Raw genomic sequence first — 9613 nt, 5'->3', positions numbered from 1 at the left:
AGCCTGATGTTAGATTTTAATTCTGGCTTTAATAACTTGAACATTTACTACTCCTACTTTTTAAAAACAGGTAGCCAATTATAATCCTTGTTTTAAGATGTTACACTCACCCATCACTTTTTTGGCACAATCCCTAAAAGGGAAGAAAATAAAACCAAAAAGAACATGCCTACAGCCACTGAAGACTGCCTGTGGTACCGGCACTCCGTTTGGCTAATGGTCAAAACATCAGTAACAGAGAATGCATTGGATACTGTGTTGTATTCATCAGAGCATATCCGGGGAGCTGTATGAAACACATCTATGCCAAATTGAAATGAAAATGAAAAGATTTCATGAAAAATCCTTAATGTATCTCCCTGTTGACCAGTGCACGTTGCCCCTCATTTACTGTTGCCTTGGTCCTTAGCCCCATCTATCACATAAGTAAAGATGATGCTGCAGGGAATGTACTGCGTGTACTGTTTTAGGTGTTTGCAATAGCATCAGTGATTACAGAGGAGATTATGTAATCTTTAGCTAAATTCTTGGTATGTAGGAGAAAAAGAAATGGTTTTTAAATTATTTTATTTGACAATGGAAATGTATTTGTAATACCCACATTTTTTGCTAATGATTTGGTATCTTAAACAGTATTAAAATTATTACTAAATATTGCAATTGGAATTGGCTTTTCTGTTGCCAGCAACTGCTCTCTTAATGGCAGACCATCTGCAGAATTTGCATACTGTTCCATACCCAAACTGACTTGATACCAGTGAAACAAAACTGTAACAACAACAAGATATTAAAATGTAAGGGCAAATTTATGGTGGTATCAATTGGAACTATATAGGTAAGCTTATCCTCTAAACCACCCTTGACCTCACACTGTAACTCCCAATTAAAACAAAAAAAGATGGCAGTTGACCAATATTGGAACTAAATTAACCAAATATCTAGAATTTGATGTACTGGTATCATCCTGCAAATCTGTTGTCTCTCTTTTTTTAAGATTACTAGTAAAAACGTCAGTAGTTCCTTCTTTCTTTTACTAGGAAGGGATATTAGTAGGTTTATATTGGCTCACTAAATAGCCGTGAGTGGCTACATTACATTTATGTTGCTCAACCTGTGATTTTAGTCTCATCCATTTCTATGAGGCACCACGTGAGGTTCTAGTGGAGTCTATCAGTTTGAATGAAGATCTTCTTGCTCTGTGGAGAATTGGTTACAGGAGCTCTCGCCATATGCCTAATACATGTGAGACAGCACAGGTAACACTAAACAAATGGACCAGAGCAGCCAGATACGTCTTCATTCCTCTAGGTTGCCAGGAAGTGGTACAACTGGGAGAAGAAAGAAAACCACACACCCACTGAAAAGTGACAGCACCTACGAAAATCCCTGGTTTTATCTCCCATAAATTCTGAATTTTCTGATTTGCTCAGCATTTTATCAAGGGCTGTAGCTACCACTTGGTGAACAGAGGTACAGGTGATGTGGGGCATCAAACAAAAGGAAAGGTCGGTTCCTATATGTCCCCATTTTCACAGACAATGTTACGTTCTAAATGGGTTGGATTATGGGCTGCTGCTATGTGGGGCATATTGTTGAAAGCGCTGATTTTATTTGATCAAGGTCTTTGTTTTAATGCTGTGATGTGTAAGTATTAAAAGGGTTAAAGCAGTAATTAGCCCCTCAGTGTCTAAATATTGTGATGGGGCAAGGCCAGATGGCTATAGAAAGTAGTGGGAGATAGATATATTAGCTCCAGGCTAAAGAAATCCCTGGTACCAGGTTAAGTGAAATGGAAGCTGCTCCAGGTCAATTAAGACACCTGGGGCCGATTAAGAACTTTCCAGAAGGCAGGGAGAATGCTAGGTTGATTGGGACACCTGAAGCCAATCAGGGGCTCGCTGACACTAGTTAAAAGCTTCCCAGTCAGTCAGGTGGGTGTGCATGTCAGGAGCTGCAGAAGGAAGTTGTGCTGTTGGAGAGGCTGAGTAGTATACACCATATCAGGCACAAGGAAGGAGGCCCTGAGGTAAGCATGAAGTGGAGCTTGAGGAAGTGAGGGCTGCTGTGGGGGAAGTAGCCCACGGAATTGTCCATGTCATGTTTCTAAAAGGTCAGCTACCGTAGCTGATACTATTAGGGTCCCTGGGCTGGAGCCCGGAGTAGAGGGTGGGCTGGGGCTCCCCCCCCCACCTTTGCCCCCTGATTAATCACTGAGACTGGGAGACAACAGAGACTGTGCAAGGAAGGATAACTTGTCCTCACCTCTCTTGCTGGCTTATGATGAAAATGGCTCAGTAGACTGTGACCCTTGTCTCTAGAGAAAGAAGGGTTACGTGGAGGGTCACAGTGAGCCTCTGAGGCTAGCGAAATCCACTAGTAAACGCGGGACCCATGGAGGCAAGGACAGAGCTTTGTCACAATATATAGTAAAGGTGATATCCTCTCAGTGGCATACAACCATCTTATGATTTTAGGAATACCTATTTATTATCTCTTAGGAACTATTGATGGGATTTAGTACACCTCAAACGTTACATTTGTCCATTATACCTCTGAGAATGCACTGGTTTGCTTTTTTTAATCAACCTTCTATGGGCTTTGTATCAGTTTGGATGTTTAACAGAGAACTGTTGAATGCATCCATCTCTATGAATTCTAACATGGGAATTACTGATACAAAGGAGATGCAAATATATTAATTCTCATCTGTGAATAACTAAATCATTTGACAAAATTATTATAACTTTTACTGGTTCTTGAATGTTATCATAGTATTCCAGAGATATGCTGCAAGTTCTTTTTAATTTGTGTGATTTCTAAAAATTAAACCCAGTGCAAATTCTACAATTTCATTCTCTTTGACAAATCTGTCTTCAGTTCTGCCCATGTATATCCAGAAATAGGAACAATTTAAGCACTGTAATAAGGGCTATTATTCTGCCACAGTCCATATCTCTGATATATGCCTTCCATGTGTACAACAGCAAATCCGCGAAAGGAGACATGATTTGGCACAAAGTGAATGATTTAGTCCAAACCCTGAAAATCGTCATATGCAACTATCTGAAACATGTTGATCTCAAGACCATTTTGTAAACGAAAATATGTCAATTTTATAGTAGCTGGCATATCTTGTGTGTAAAGCTGATTAGATAGGATACCAACAGGTAGCTGTCTGCTACATGAATTTTTACATGACTTTCATCTAAATTAGAAATCTAACAGCAAAATCTATCATGTAGGGATGTCACCTGGATTTGTGGTACTCCTTTGAGGCCTTTGGGTTTAGAAACCAATGACTGCATTACACGTGGTAATTCACAAACTCTGAATTATTACACCATAATTCAAACTATGTCAAGTCTGGTTGCTCAGTTTTATTATGTAATAATGATCTATTAATAAATAATGCACAGATATATTAATACAAGTTACTAATGTAAACTATAAATATTCCTTACTTTGTTCTACTGGTTCAGAACACAATGTATGTGAAAATGTTATAAAATGGAACTTGCTTATGCAAAAAATAGTGCAATACATATTAGTCAGCTGTATTTTGTTGCTGGGCTGCGTGACTAATATTTATTTATTTATATAGTGATATCCCCCAGTCGTGGAAGAGGGCTCTATTGTGCTCAGCTCTGTAGAAATACAGAACAAAAAGATGGTCCTTGTACCGAAGAGCGTTGCAATCTAAGAAAACCAGATGGTGGTGGAGGAAGCACAAGGTAACAATGAAATGGTCATGATCAGTGGGGTAAGCAGTGGTCACAGCACACTCCCTGCATAAGCTTTATATAACTTTTGATTAAAGAAATTAAAAATATGAAGTTCCAAATGCAGGCAAGTATTATATATCTTGTATTTCCTGCTCATACATGCAGTCGTTAAAACTATTTCAGATCCAGGTTGTTGCTTCTCATCTAGGCCAGCTCCTAGCTAGAACCCCCAAGCCACTCTGAGAACCAGCCCTAGCCTGGGAGTGTGCAACAACCATCACCTCTACACCAGCCCAAGAAATTGCTCCATACCATACCTGGCCCAAACTTGCAGCTGTATCCATTCCTAACCTGATTCACATCCAGTTCCACCACGTGCCCATTCCTTAGCCCAAACTGAGTCTACGAACTCACACCAGCTTCTATCTGAGACTGAATTTACCCTATGCCAGCCTGAGCTTGAGCCCACAGGCTGAACCCAGTACTCACCGCAGTCAAGGCTCAAGGATTAGGTTTAATCGTAGGCATAGGTTCAAGTTACAGATAGTATTGGTGCCAGTGTGTGGCCTGGGGTTAGGATTAGGTTTGGCACCGGCTTGTGGAGTTGGACTCAGGTAAATGTTGCAGCTGAATTGTGAAATCAAACTAGGGTTAGTTTTGGTGCCAGTTCATTGGATCATGTTAGGATATGGACCATTTTGAGGGTTAGAGGTGAGGGTGGGTGTGACAGGTTGTCACTCCTAGGGTGCAGTTTGGGAGCCACGGGAACCCCTGCGCCTCTTTAACCTCCCAGCTGGCCTGGCTTTTCCTACGCTGCTCTGTTGGTGACTCACAGCCTCTTCAGGCCCTGGGGTCATTCAACATGACAGCAGGTGGCGCCACACACCCAAACTGAGGTACCAAAGTGCCTTACTCATGACAGGCAGGCGACAACAGCCAATTTCCTAGGTCCGTCACCCTGGACCCTTGCTGGGTATAAACCCAAAATTGTACCATCTTGCACATTGTACAGATCCCTGTGCAGTAAACTCATAAAATTCACCTTCCCCTCAATGTAGGAAGGATATGCACAATACGCTTGTGTTAACCAAGCTGAGATTTTTCCCCAGACACTTCACTCTGAGGCAGAGGTGAAAGTAAGCCGGTACGCCCTGGTAGGGCGTACCAGCAAGAGCCAGTGCACCATATTGGGGCAGCCCGGCTTCCCCAGGGGGCAAATTAAAGGGCCTGGGGTTCCCAGCAGTGGCTGGAGCCCCAGGCCCTTTAAATTGCCTCCAGAGCCTCACTGCTGGAGCCCTGAGGTATCAGTGGCGGGGCTCCGGTGGCTATTTAAAGGGCCCGAGGCTCCCCTGCTTCTACTACTCCCCTGCTACTCCAGGGGCTATTTAAAGGACCAGGGCAGCAGAGGCAGCTGGAGCCCTGGCCCTTTAAATAGCCCCTGGAGCCCCCACTACCACAGGGCTCTGGGGGCTATTTAAAGGGCTTGCGGCTCCCCTGCTTCTACCACCCCGATCCTTTAAATAGCTGCTGGAGCTCCGCCGCTTCCCCAGGGCTCTGGCAGCTAATTAAAGGACCAGGGTGGTAGAAGCAGGGGAGCCCCAGGCCCTTTAAATAACCCCCGGAGCCTTGGGCTGCTGCTGCTACCCCAGTGGGGGCGGGGGAGAAGGAGGAGGAGGGTGGGACACTTACCTTACAGGGGGACTGGGGCTGGCTCTGACCCCCTCAGCCCCACCCCTTCCACCCTAGGCCCCGCCCCTTCCAGGGTCCAGTGCTGCCCCCAGCGTACCAGTAAGACACTCGACTTACTTTCACCTGTGCTCAAAGGTACACTGGTTTAGATAAAGCAAGGTTATTAACTACAAAAAGATAGATTTTAAGTGATAGCAAACAGATCAAAGCAGATTACCTCGTAAATAAATAAAATTGGAATCTAATCCTAAAATACTAGAAAGATTGGATATGAATTAGCAATTTCTTACCCTGACTGATGATACAAGCAGGCTTGCATATTCTCAAGGCACAAGCTGCACTTGCTTTGCAGCTTGGGCTCCCCACCCCCATTCCAAGTCCTTTTCTTTCAGAGCTTCTCTAAGGTGTTGAGTTGTGGGGAAGTGAAGAACCACAGATGATGGCACTCCCTGTCTTATATAGGTTTTCCATAGGGCGGGAACCCTTTGTTTCAAAAATGTTCCCAGCCCAGTTTGTGGAAAAATACAGCTACTCAAAATGGAGATCAGTGTCATGTGCTCTGGTCACATGTCCTTGCATGCCTTGCTGAGTCATAACAGCCATTACTTATAGGCTGTCTGGAGCATTCTCAGGAAGACTCACCAGGTGGGGGGTAAGCTTCTCCTAAGGCCTACTGTTTTTCTGAATGGCCCATTACCCTGAATTGGCCCTTCGCAACCAGGTGTCTAGGCTGGAAGCATTTTGCCTAGTGGGTGTCACCCAGGTGTAACCACATTTGAAATACAGATACATAGTCGATATTTATAACTTCAGATACACAAATGATACATGCATACAAATAGGATAATCATATTCAGCAAATCATAACTTTTCCAATAACATCTTACATGACCCATCTTGTACAAAATGCGTCATAATTATGCCATAATCATATCATAATAATATTACTATGATGAATATGGGATGTAGTGTCAGTGGGGTTGAGTGGGGTTGAGTCCCATTCTAGGTTTGGGCTAAAATCTGGATTGTTCTGGCTTGTGAGCCTAGGTGAAGGTTGGCATGGGGAAAATATGTGGGCCTAGACTTTTGGTTTTGTGAAAGGGGCATTTTTACCAGAAAGTCATTAAAAAAAAATTCAATCATCTCTACTTAGGTACTTTTGAAAACATCACAAGGCACCTGTCTGCATCTCTAGGCTACTACATACCTTTGAAAATCTGGGCCTACCACCTCTCAGGGTTCCGGAGCTTGGGCTCCAGCCCGAGCCTGAACATCTACACTGCAATTAAACAGCCTCTTAGCCCTAGCCTGGAAGCCTAAGTCAGCTGGCACAGGCTAGCTGTCGGTTTTTAATTGCAGTGTTGACATACCCTAAAGTGGCATTGGTGAGAGCAATCATCTCTGCTGAAAACTTTAACTGTGGAAACAGCCTATGGTGCCAAATATTGTACATTGGAGTAACAATCTGCTTGAGGTAATCAGTGTTTTTCACCAGATCTTCAGACCTCATAAATTAGGATATACTGTGGCAGCCGCTCTCAGAAGTTTATGTGATTTGAAAGCCTATTTGGCATAGGGATATCTTAGTATTAATTAGGAGACTGTAATGAAATTTGTTGAGTGTGTTCTCTAGTGTGACTTTCTGGCTGTTTAAGAGATCTCAAAGCACATTTTGTTGTTGTCTTTTTGTTCAAGTGGTAAGTGTTCCTCCCCTTTAAAACACATCTTTTTAGTTGCTGTGTTTAGTTTGGATTGCCTTATGTGGAAAAGGGGAGAATGTAACTTTGAGATTATGCAGTTATAACATGTAATGTTATTGTAACTTGATATCATCCATATATGTATTTTACCATGATGATCATCTCTGCATTACGATTGTAACCAGATGTTGAAATTTTCCTAAAAATTTTCCTACATTCCTAACAAAAAAGATTGCTTTTAAGCATCACCATGGTAGACTCAGTCAGGGATCTCACCTTTTTCCCCTACCATCTTTTGCAATTCTGATTAATCCTACCTCAGAGTTAGTGTCTCAGATTGATTTTTCAGAGGAGCGGACCCACAATTACCCATTTCCTCCTTACTGTGTTGTGAAGATTGAATCACAATTTAAAACAGAAAATAAACATCACCAACTGAATGTTAATAGACCAGATGCTAAAACCCCTCTTGACAAGATGAGCCCCTTTCATGCAGAGAGCAAATTGTGCCAAACCTAGATATTAGATCAGAAATTATAACTTCCTTTTAATGTGTAATTATGTAAGCATTTTGATTTTCACTTACCATCATTTGCTGCCTCCGAAGCAAAATGAGAAATGACAGAAAATTGCTATGACTTTGACGTGTAAGCTATGAGTTTGCCGCACCTTGAGCTTAATATAAATCTACATTTAAAAGATGAATCGTATTTAGAGCTGCTTAAAAACCCATCTTAAATTGACTGCCTTATCTGCCTTAGCCAGAAGTACGTTTAACATTCCTTCACATACAAATGGAGGTGCCTCTGTCTGCTACAGCTACACTGATCTCAGAATGTTTGTGCTTTAGTATTCATAGTAATTGTCACAATGCCATGCATGGATTGAAATGCATTTTCTGTACAATGAGACAGGCATTATTATTCATAATGAGCTATATTTAAATGAGGAGTAGTTTTTCATTTCATTTAATAGTGCTGATTTATAAGAAGCTTCTTTTTAATTCCCCCAAATTAACCACCCCCAATAAAAACGTTTCAGCCTCATTCTGTGTGGCGGAAATAATTTGGTACAATGTGCTATTATACTTTAAAAGCATTTCTTTTTGATCAGGTATCCCACATTTTCTTCTGGGTTTTAGAGGAAAACCCTAGGCATTTAATTAAAATAGATTCTCTCTTTTTCCTTAGAGCCTAAAATTTATTTTCTGTTTTAGATAACTTAATCTGGGACCCAGCTTCAAACTTCAGAGCTTTTTACAGATAAGATGGGAGTCCACGGATCAATGCACATGGACAAATGTCTGCACCACTGAATCTGAGCAACTAAAAGCATTATTATACAAAAATAAAAGCCCTGACTCATGGAGGTATGCTTGAAAATAAATTTAAAATTTGGCTAGGATACTAAAGGTTATATCAGAGGTTCTCTTCTGTTTTCATAGTATGGTTAATATCTTAACAGAGATTTTCTTGGGGACACTTTCCCTCCAATTTGCAGTTGCATGGACCACCTCGATTCCTGTTAATGAATACATAACATCCCTGTGGCAACTAAAGCAATTGCTTGCATGGAAATTAATATTAGGAAGGATTTTTATGTATTTTTATCTTCTTGTGATGTAATTTAGCAGATGGAAATAAGAAAGAGAATTCATGTAAATTGACCAGCCAGCTCTTCACAGACCACTAGCAATTGTTCCATGGATAGTTGAGAACTGAAGCCTTAGAGAGATAGATAACTGTCTTCTATATCAGCATACATACTTATTTATAGCCCATTTCTGCCACCCTTACTCGTGCTGAATAGTATCTTACTCCTGGTTTTCTCACTGGGTGATCCTCATCCCTGCTCTGGCTCCTTTACATCACATAAAATGGCCAGAGTGGCATAAATGGTCCCTAAAAGCCCCATATCTGGCTGGGAAAGAATTCCCTTGGTGCCTGCACTGCAGAAGACAGCTGTAAGGTTGCCTTTCAAGGACCCCCTCATAATCCCTGGTGTCGGGGACATGATGGTGGCAGAGCTGGAGGCAGGAAGATTGTGTCAGGGCTAGGGCTGCAGCACATACAGCTGTACAGACTCTGGGCAGGGCTGTGGCCCATAGGGCAGCTCTGGGAGACTGCCGTAACTTAGGCAGGTTGCCTGGGCTGCCAGAATTATGCTGGGGACCTCTCCAGCCCCGGGAAGAGCCCAGGATGAAGAAGGCACAAAGGTGTCTTAAAAGTCACCTCAGCGATGCCATTGCTTAGGGTTGCAAGGTCTCTGCTATGCCTACACTTTGAGCTATGTGTGTGATTCCCAGCTCGAGGAGCTGTCCCAGCACTAGTTCTGATTGAGTTAGCATGCTGAAAATAGCATGTAGCCATGGTGGGGTGAGTGGCAGGAGGGGCTAACTGCCGGAGCACATGCCTAGTGTCTTGGACAGGTATGTACTTGGGGAGGCTAGCCTCTCCCACCACTTGTGCTGTTGTAGCTACACTTTAATCCAGCTAATGCTCT

General features: G+C 42.4%; 1 long non-coding RNA gene across 1 annotated transcript in view; it reads left to right on the top strand.

Moving 5' to 3' along the window:
• Positions 1-3261: 3261 nt before the first annotated feature.
• Positions 3262-9613, top strand: part of LOC125631547 (uncharacterized) — a 37115-nt gene continuing 30763 nt past the window's right edge. The window contains exons 1-2 of the long non-coding RNA XR_007354980.2: positions 3262-3731; positions 8328-8480. This is a non-coding gene — a long non-coding RNA (uncharacterized LOC125631547). The remainder of the gene's footprint in view (positions 3732-8327; positions 8481-9613) is intronic.

The sequence above is a fragment of the Caretta caretta genome, chromosome 2 (assembly GCF_965140235.1).
Source record: "Caretta caretta isolate rCarCar2 chromosome 2, rCarCar1.hap1, whole genome shotgun sequence".
Lineage (NCBI taxonomy): Eukaryota > Metazoa > Chordata > Testudines > Cheloniidae > Caretta > Caretta caretta.
This window is presented reverse-complemented; position numbering and strand designations above follow the sequence as displayed.